We start from the raw sequence: 9,824 nt of genomic DNA on the forward strand, positions 1-9,824 counted from the left end.
ACGCTTATGCAGGTGATTATACCGCCGGGGAAATGGACCGTCGTCGTTAAGTCTGTGATGCAGACTGCAGCTATGGCGTAATCACTGGAGTAATTCATGTGTTCAGCATAAACGAACCTGTGTCAGCGGTAGATCACAGTTACAGTAGCCACCCCTTAGCCTGTGACGAAATGCAAGTTTATCAGTCTAAATATCAGGCAAGACAGACACTGAAACGTTCGAGTTCTCCCAAATGTCAAATTATGAAATCAAAGACATGATTGGCGTATCATCGGAATCGAACGCTTCAAATAATAATTCAACGCTCCTCATATAGCAAGAAGAAAATGCAGCGTTAAACAGTGTCATTTATAAAGTTGTGAGGTGTCCAGATGAGATAATAGTTCTGTTTGGTAACATTATGCAGTTCCAATAACTGCGAGACGAGTTGACCAGGGACGTTAAAGACGTGTAGAATTCAATACCGAACTGAAATGAACACAATTAATGTTACAAAAGGACACCAAACGATCAAAGACTACGTTGCACTTCTTAATACTAATGTTTACCTCTAAGGGAGGCTTGAAAAGCTGAATTTGGGCAATCACAGTAAAATGCGGTCCTCGCTTTTGAAAAGGCCTGCTCATTTCTTGCATCCATCCGCGCGGAAACGCCTAAGGCGAAGTTTTTCTAAGCGTAAATACACGGTCGGCGTGCATGATGCACACGTTCAACAATTCTATATATAGTGACGTCCTCCATGTCAGCGTTGATTACCCATAACTGTTTGCGTTGTCTCCAAAACAGGGCCAACGGACACATCAAGAGATCATGAATGCGTTTTTCAATTGCTGATGCTTTTTAACATCAACAGCTGATGTTTTCAACATCTTTCACAATTTTTATCTGTCACAAAGTAATTTCCACACGTTCAGAAATACGTCGTCCTAATGCAAATTACTTTTCTCAGTGCAGCGCTCCTATAACAACCCATCAATTATTAACGTTAGTGGCGTTAACTGGGAAACAGAACACGCTTTTGCACAATTAAAGAGGCTGGGCTGAAAATGGTTTAATTAAATAGCCGATGTTTGCTAGTTGATGAGCTGTCAGAACCAAGCAGTTAACTCTTTCCCAGGATCGCAAATGAATCTGCGTATCAGGTGGATCTGTTTCTGTGGGCGAGGATCCGAGGGGAAACGCTTGCATATTCTGGGGGCTACAATTTCTCGGTATTTCAGATACAGATCACCACTGCGGGCTTCATTTTTTTCCCCGAGCATGCCAAATTTTCTGAAGGAGCACTCGGGGTATGAGAGCGTATCTGACTGCTGCCATATGCAGTAATCTCAAGGCAGCACTCTGAAATGGTTCTGCGCTGTCTGACCTCCGACGCTTCGTCTTGATGATGAGAAGGAAGTGACACGGAGCAGATCCGTCCAGAGTTTTAAATGCGTCCGCTCCCCCGCTGCGAGACGCCCTGGCGTTGGAGGTGACTTTGTGGGATCTCGCCCGTCGCTCGTGTGAAATTTCAGCTTCTCCAGTACACATCAAACCCCAGTGGAGCACAAGGTCATGAAAGGTTCTTCTCGAACGTCATCTCAGAAGGTTGTGAGGGGAGCCTAGTTTTCCTTTGTGCCACTGAACGTGTGCCACTTACACTACATACTGTAATTTAGAAGACACTCTTATCCAGAGCAACTTACTTAGCTCATAAACTTACATGTTATCCATTTATACATGGATTTATACTGGAAATTTACTGAGGCAATTCTGGGTTAAGTACGTTGCCCAAGGGTCCAGCAGCAGTGCCCTAGTGGGGAATCGAACCAGCAGCCTTTCGTTTACAAGCCCTGCTCCTCTCCGCTGTGCTACACTGTCAAAGTGCAAAGTGCTTCTCGGGTTGCCGTGCATATTCTGCAGAGACCACCTGGCCCCGGGGCTTACCTCACAGATCCGCCTTGCGGTTGTTTTTAGATCGTGAAACCCAGCCCCATCCATTTGCTGCTGTGTTGGTGCCCCCTCTTTGCAGTCCGGACAAGCGAGAGCAGCCATGTCAGGACTGCTTGTCGCAACAGATAAAAGAGGAACCGCTTCTGGCTCTGTTTTAGCACAGATTAGAGTCAAACTTTTTTGGCACAGGGCTTTGCTTGCATTAATGCAGGGTAATCCTCATTTTTAGCGGGGGGTTAGTATCAGCTGTGTCCTCTCTGAGTAGCTGAGGCTGTGTTCAAGCTACAGAGGTACAGAAAGAGCTGGTGTGCGGGCCACCCAAAACGCCACTATGCGTGAAATGGTGTTACAGTATGGCTGGATGGCTAGCTTCAGGACCAGCTCATCCTTACAGTGCCTTCATACTGGTTCCATAGGGTAAGAAAAGAAGTTCATATGTGCAGTTATTTATTTATTGTTGCTCATATGACCAAACCTTATTTGAGGAGTCAGCTTGAGGTATTGGCTTAATGAATGACCCTGGTGCAGTCCATACATTACATTACACGGCATTCATTTAGCAGATGCTCTTATCCAGAGCGACTTCCAGCACAATAGAACAGAAGTGTATCCATTCAATTTAAATGAGCAGCAGTGTCAGACCAGGCTGACAACACTCCCAGACCAGTGAGTGCGAGTGTAACACAATTCAAGCCCGACCACAAGTTAACCTGCGCTAACCTGACTAGACAGGGGAAGCCAAGTATACATTAGGCACTAGATCACAGAATCCAAAACACATCACAATACTACACGTAACATAAAAAACAAGTACTAGAAGTAGCAGGTGTTAGGGGGCAGGGATTGAGGTGGAACCAAGATGCAGTCTGAAGAGGTGGGTCTTCAGTCTGCGTCAGAGGATGGGCAGCAGTTCCGCTCTCCTTGCCCCTGTGGGGAGTTCGTTCCACAGCTGAGAGACCAGTACAGACAGGAATTGTGTCTGAGAGGAGCGACCCCGTTGGGATGGAACAGTCAGTTGCTCTATGGATATAAGCGTGTCTATAAGCTTATTTCTTCTCTATGGTCAACAGTAATAATAGCAATAATATAGACGTATCACGTACACTTGACCGATGACCCATGGTTCAGCTCAGCACCTGTCTGTAATGCACCTGAAGGTTGGTTTGCAAGCTGCCAATAAATCAGAATACATTGATGCAGAACACATTGATATAACTCACCTGTGACACCTTTTTATACAGGTAGATATTTTTGAACCTATTCAGGTGAAGTACCTTACTCAAGGATCGATGGGCAGTGTGTAACTGGGAATCAAACCTGCAACCTTCTGGTGCGGTTCCAATCTCAGTTTTATTAACAGCAACAGCACAGCTGCCTGTTATGTTTAAGGAGGTGACAAAACAGCTCGGTTTTCTTCCTGCCAAGCTCTCCTTCGTGGGAGGCCGTGAAACAGGATGGCACCTGCAGTTGGCTTTGGCAGTGCTGCAATCACAGCGCGTAGACTGGCTGTATAGGCAGCCGGGTTCAGTGGGTCTGTCAGAAAAGATGCTCTCCGAAAACCCATAATCACATCCTACGCGCACCCCACGTCCCTGAAGCGTGGCTGATCCATACAGCGTTTCAGCGCTGGGGAAGAGAGCAGGATGTATGGCGTGTAGAGTGACACGACTGTCACTGGAAAATTCATCCGGTCAGGAGTCGTCTTTGCTTTGCTTGTTCTTCATCAGTTCACCCAAGGACATCAGCTCAACGCTTTCACAAATGACTGATTGTGTTATCGAATATGTGCGCACACGCACAGCTGCTCGCGTAGACAGTGAGGCTTATTCGAGAACAAAGAGGGAGCTATAAGCAACAGTGCGTCTGCTTTGATGGAACGTTGCTTCAGTGGAAAAAAAAAACTGCTTTCATGAAAAATTCAAGGTAATAAAGCAATTGTCTTGGAAAACAGGGTTCGCCTCGAGGGGTTTTTTTGCTGTTGAGGATGGAGCGCCGAAGACGTGTATTTACTGCATCTGAAAAATGTTTTCTCAAGGAAAAGGGAGCCTCAAAGCGCAAGACAGGGTCATTTGCGTATGTGAAACTGGAGGAGGTTTTCTGAAGGAGGAAACACGCAGTCCAGACCCTTTCATCTGTGATCACTTCACTCTTGAGTCACAAATATGTGTGAGTTTCTCCGGTACACAGGTCCCTTGTAATTGATGACACCGAGGACCGAGGAGGCCTGAGATGTTCTGAGAGTCCAGGAATGTCTTTGTTAAATGACTGAGAGCGGAAGATATTCACAGCAAGGTCTGTTCCCAAAATAGCAATCAAATGGATGGCTATTGTACGCTGGGAACATTGAGATGCTGCTGGCAGTAACAAGAGAACATGAGGGAAGGTTGAACCCATGCTGTCCTTCTTTATAAACCCCCAAATTACTCCCGAAATATCCCAGAATACCACGCCCTGGATGTTTGAGTAATTCAATGTTCAACAAAGACTTACCACCATTTACTAAAACAATCTTTGTGTTTGGAGTTGTAGATTTGATTCTGAGGGAGGTTTGCCTCTCTTCTGTCTCAAAATGAGAATCAATTCTGAAAATCAAGGATCTGGGGAAAGTTTAACAGCTCATCCAAAAAAAAAAATGACTCCTCGCAAATAGCAGTTTCCCCATCAGTGCACTGTAACATTAAGTATATTGCTTAGTCTAAAGGGAGGTGTGGTTGCTGCTGTTCCGCTAACATAAACATACATTTTAGTCTTACATTTAGGCACTGATCAGACCCAGCCCTGCTCAGCTTCTGCAGTTTTCAGTAATGGGTTACGAAGTGATGTTCAGCCAAACATTAATATTGCACGCTTCATTGGCGAAGGGAAAATTCAGTTTGCACATCATCTCAGTAATTTTAAGCTTCAGCTATAATCAGTAATGTGATGTTCTGTTGTTGGTCCATTTTCATGCGTCTTTACCGCATACCTCTTCAATATGCATGTGCAGCCGGCTAGAGCTGGCTTTGAAGTGAGGCAAAGCGCAGTCTGCCGGAGAAATTCAAATGGGCTTCAAGTCCCTACAGTAAATCCCCAGCACCAGCCCAGCCACCATAAAACCGGCAGTTCTAGTTTGGAATAGATTACATCATAAAACAAAATAAAAAACAGAAACGCCCCCCGCTTGGTGCCATAAACCAAAATCAGGATGCTTTATTCTGCAGATTTTCTCTGAGACTCATGGCGTTATTTATGTTACTACATTATTATCTTAAGACTATTATATTTACCGCATTCACTGTTTTTATCCACATACACGTTTACTTTGGAAACTCCCGATATCCCACCAGAGGTGCAGAATCGTGCTGCATGTGTAGCTCTGAGTTTTGCACAGCCACCCTAAGCCCACATCATTTCGTTTGAGCCAAATCCAAATTGACCCTCATTAATCAGGAGAGGACTGGCACCAACTCAATCCAATTCAATTCCATGCGCAGCCAGTTGGATAGATCGTGCAGCCCCAGGTTAAAACTGTCGCCCAATGAAGTACATGTGTGAAGTCTGCCTCCCCACACCCGACACTGATCTTTAATATTGACTGTCTAGGCAGACAGGCTCCACTGTCTGTGCATCGGGAACAGCGCCTAAATACCTGTCTTTGGTAGAGAGCAGGCTCTGTAGCCATGAAAACATGCCTTCTATACATCAACACACATCATTATTATTTATTAACTCATTTATTATAAATGATTATCATTATCATTTATCATAAATTAACTCATTTACTATACCATTATAACTAATTTGATGTATTTATTTAATAGCGGTTGTTACTCTGATGGTAAGCAGTGTGTAAACAGTATCTGAGCTCATTGTGCAGGCTTTTTGCCTGTATTTTGAAACAGTTCAACGTGTGAGTAATGTGCAGTTTCACTTTCTTTCATCTGTCAGCATAGGGGACTGTTTCATGCAGGTGGTTATAACGATGGCACCACAAGTTGAGAAAAATAACAGCAGGAATGGTTCATTTTAATGGGAAAGTAATTAGCCTCACAGCAGACTAATTAGGCTTTGTTGTGTATAGCCTAATAAGGCCAACCCCCAGCAGATGTGCGGAGGGGGGAATGTGGTTCTGGATCCGGTTCCTCCTCTGTCCAGGTCCTCCACAATTTGGCTTGTGTGTTATCTGGGGTAAAACGCACAAGTGAATGAGGCGGACTCCTGGATCAGAAAGATATCAACTTTCACTTCTCACCTTAAGAATAGAAGAAGGCCTCCCACGTCCTGGTCGATAATCCCGGCTCCGGCAAGATCAGCCGCTTTTAGAGGCGATAATCCCTGTGTCATGTCTGGACCTCACCAGGAGCAGGGCACCCACGCTGACTGCCTGTCTACTCAGCCTGGGCTCAACTGAGCTCTGCTCCACAGGGAGCTTTTACACAAATGTATGCTGAAGGTACAACACCTTTCGTGCAGGAGTGTTGAAACAGCCGTGTTATTAGCGTTTGTTCTACAGGATTCCAGGTTATCTTGCAGGATGTTTTTATAGTTTTTTCCCCACATTTCACACATACTGGAACCCATGTCTGTGGCTGGAGTTTCAGAAGGCAGATCATAAAGGTATCCTATTTCTCCTCCAGAGCAAATCCCACACCTTCATGGTCACCAGTGATTGGATCAGAGAGTATTATGGTCATGGAGCTTCTGAACTGGTGAGCAGAGAGGTCCACATATGAGACCAATACACTCAAGCAGGTGTATTACCTAGACAGGGATAAGCCTTTTCTTATTTATCTATTTATTTCTCGAAGCGCCTGACCCTGTGAAGGAATAACTGAGCAATAAACCACAGAAATAAAATGACCCTGTTAGCGCTTGGGAGAGCCTCCACTCCCCCTCCCAGGGGAGCTGTGGGTGATAGCCTGTGGTGAGAGGTGGAGGGCAGGCTGGATGTTCATTGTTATTTATGATTATTATTTAGCCACCTGCAGTCATCTGTCAGAGTGGCTTTAGGGCCCGTATCTGCCCTCTCCCAGCCCCTCAAGAGAGGTTGTACCACCTTGATTCACACCTCAAGGAGTCATTTGATGCTGCCCAGCTTAAATTTCTAGGCGCTGTTTATCTATCTTTATTCAAGGGGCTGTTTTGTTTCTGATTTGCCTTTGTTAAGAGGAGCTGGCAGGTTCCTGAAGAGTTCTGAGAAGATTGGCATCCTGGCGTCCTGGCTGGTAGCAGGAGGCCACAGCTTGGCACAAGTTGCCCCCCCATGCCTCCTCAGACCCCCCACTGCTTGTTAGAGAACACTGGGGAGAAGCAGTGGATTCTGGGGTGTATTTTGAGCACCCACCCCCACTCCTAAATAAACAACTCTCCAGCCAGAGCCTTTGCTGGAAATGGCACAGACTCCATTCTGCTGCCATCATTCCAGCTCTGTGCAGGACCGCTCTGTCTCCAGTGATGTCATTTCCTGATTAGTTTGCACATGTCAAGAGCAAAAGCCTCATCCTGCACCAAGCAAGGCCTCCTGCATTCTCTTGACCTTTTATCAGTGGTACACTAATCACAGATACTGTATACACCACAGCTACAGTTACATAATGGCACCTATTAAATCTTGAACAGCAATACGTAGTGTTAATCTCACAATCACTGTTTTGGGAGTGTTGTTAGCCTGGTCTGACACTGCTGCTCATTCAGCTTGAACAGATACCTCTGTTCTTTTGTGCTGGAAGTGGCTCTGGATAATACTGTCTGCTAAATGAATGTAATGTAATGTCATGCATTGTCATGTCTTGTAATGTAATGTAATGTAATATGTGTAAAACCGCTGTGTGCTTCCCCTTAGGCAGACATGACAGTGTGTGTTATATGGGAATTATAATGCTTTGTGGGTAATGTCTGTGACACCATGTCCAGGCCTGCAATCTGTATACCATCATTGCGAGACAAGGCATTTGCTGAAACATTTACTAGTTTATATCAAGGCCCTCAACAGCAGTTTGATGGACCGTTCACATCCTTTCAGTGACAGAAAAGACACACAAAGCGACTAAATCAGTGGCTTTAGACCTGTTTAACTTGGCATGGCGAGCTTCAGATCGGTCCATCTGCCAGGAGAAAACCATGTGGAAAATGAACTTGTGTTTCAGAGCAGACCAGACCTTGAATCACGCTGCTGGAATTGAAATAGCAATTCACCAACCCCTGCACCCCTTCCCCCCCTCAACCCCCCCCCCCCCCAAAACCCCCCACCCCGTTTAACTCACTGGGCAATTGGTTTTCTATCATAACTCCTGGCTGATATTACGCTCTCAGAAGGGGTGAGGGCCCCCGGTGTTATAAATGCATTGTGCGTGGCCTTGACCGCACCGAACGCCCGCGCTCCGCCACGGAGAGGCTGAAACAGAGCCATTCTTTCCCTCCGCAATGGGAACAGGCCCCTGCGTCTGTGCAGAGCGCGTTCTGAGAGGCCCCGGGGGTCCCAAAGCCCACACGCGTTTCAGCAAGGCAGCGCGGCCTTGCTCATAACAATGGGCTGAGAATACACACTCCTCCATAGGGAGCGTTTGCTGGAGCTCTGAGCCAGTGCTGTTCACACTGAATCTCTCTTTTCGATCTGATCTGGCTTTGTATATAAGCAGGTCCTGTGAGGAGCTGTGGTCAGGGAACTGGCCTCCTGCCCAGGAGGTGATGGGTTCTCTTCCCTGCTGATGCATCCTTACCTGAGAGGCGGTGCTCAGTAATGTGGTGGCAGTGTAGCACAGTGGTTAAGAAGCAGGACTCGTGACTGAAAGGTTGCCAGTTCGATTCCCCGCTGGGGCACTGCTGCTCTACCCTTGGGCAAGTCACTTAACCCTCACCGATTTACGTCAGCAAGTATACAGCTGTGTGAATTGGTAACAATGTTACAAAAACTGTAATTGATGTAAGTCACTCTGGTTAAGAGTGTCTGCTAAATGCCAGTAATGTAATGTTAGCTATCTAAGCCATCCTGATCTTCCTAATGCTGTGATGAGAGGTCTTCCATAACATCAGTGTTTTCCAGCCTTTTTCATACCAGGGATAGGTGTGCTACTGCCTGGCTTCTTTGAAGACCGCCTAATCATCCAACAATAACCCTTGTTGTATGCTTGGGTTTGCTGCTTCACCCACCCAGCAAACATTTAACCACATACACACACACATATATATATATATATATATATATATATATATATATACATATACATATATATATACATGTCACATATATCAATATATATATTTTATCTATATCTGTAGAATAAATTAGTTTAGATAAGTACAGTAAATGTGTAGTGTCCCATATTGCGAGATACAAAAGCACTATCCATTCAACTAGCTAGTGTAAGATACTTTAATTAGCTAGCTGTTTCCTGAAAGGCCTTTCAAAGGGTAATACCACTAACTAGCTAAAGGTCTCCATACTTTAATTAGTTACCCCTGCTTTGGCAAAAGACAGCTAGCCAGCCAAGTACATACACCACTGAATTTATCAGCATTGATATCAGGACAAGATATAATGTGCAAGAGGCCAAGCTTCTCAGCGGTTTATGGACTGATGAAACATGGCATGAATTTCAGTGAATATGATTTGTACTGCAGGACTGCATTCATGTTTGTATTGATTAACCTTCATATAACCATGGAGAAAGGTATGCGTTAGCTTCTGTTGAGAGGGACACAGCAGTAAGGAAATGGAGTGGATGGTAGCAGTTTTTCCCGTTTTCCAGCAACTGTGTGGTGACCAGAATATGAGTGAACATTTTTGCTGAGGTGAGAAGGTGGAGAGGTGCTCTGAATGCACATGTCCAAAAAACAGCGGTAGCCACTGACCTTATCTGCTGTGTATTTGTGCTATGTCAGTACACACACACACACACACACACATTTTCCTG

The sequence above is a fragment of the Megalops cyprinoides genome, chromosome 10, assembly GCF_013368585.1.
Source record: "Megalops cyprinoides isolate fMegCyp1 chromosome 10, fMegCyp1.pri, whole genome shotgun sequence".
Classification (NCBI taxonomy): domain Eukaryota; kingdom Metazoa; phylum Chordata; class Actinopteri; order Elopiformes; family Megalopidae; genus Megalops; species Megalops cyprinoides.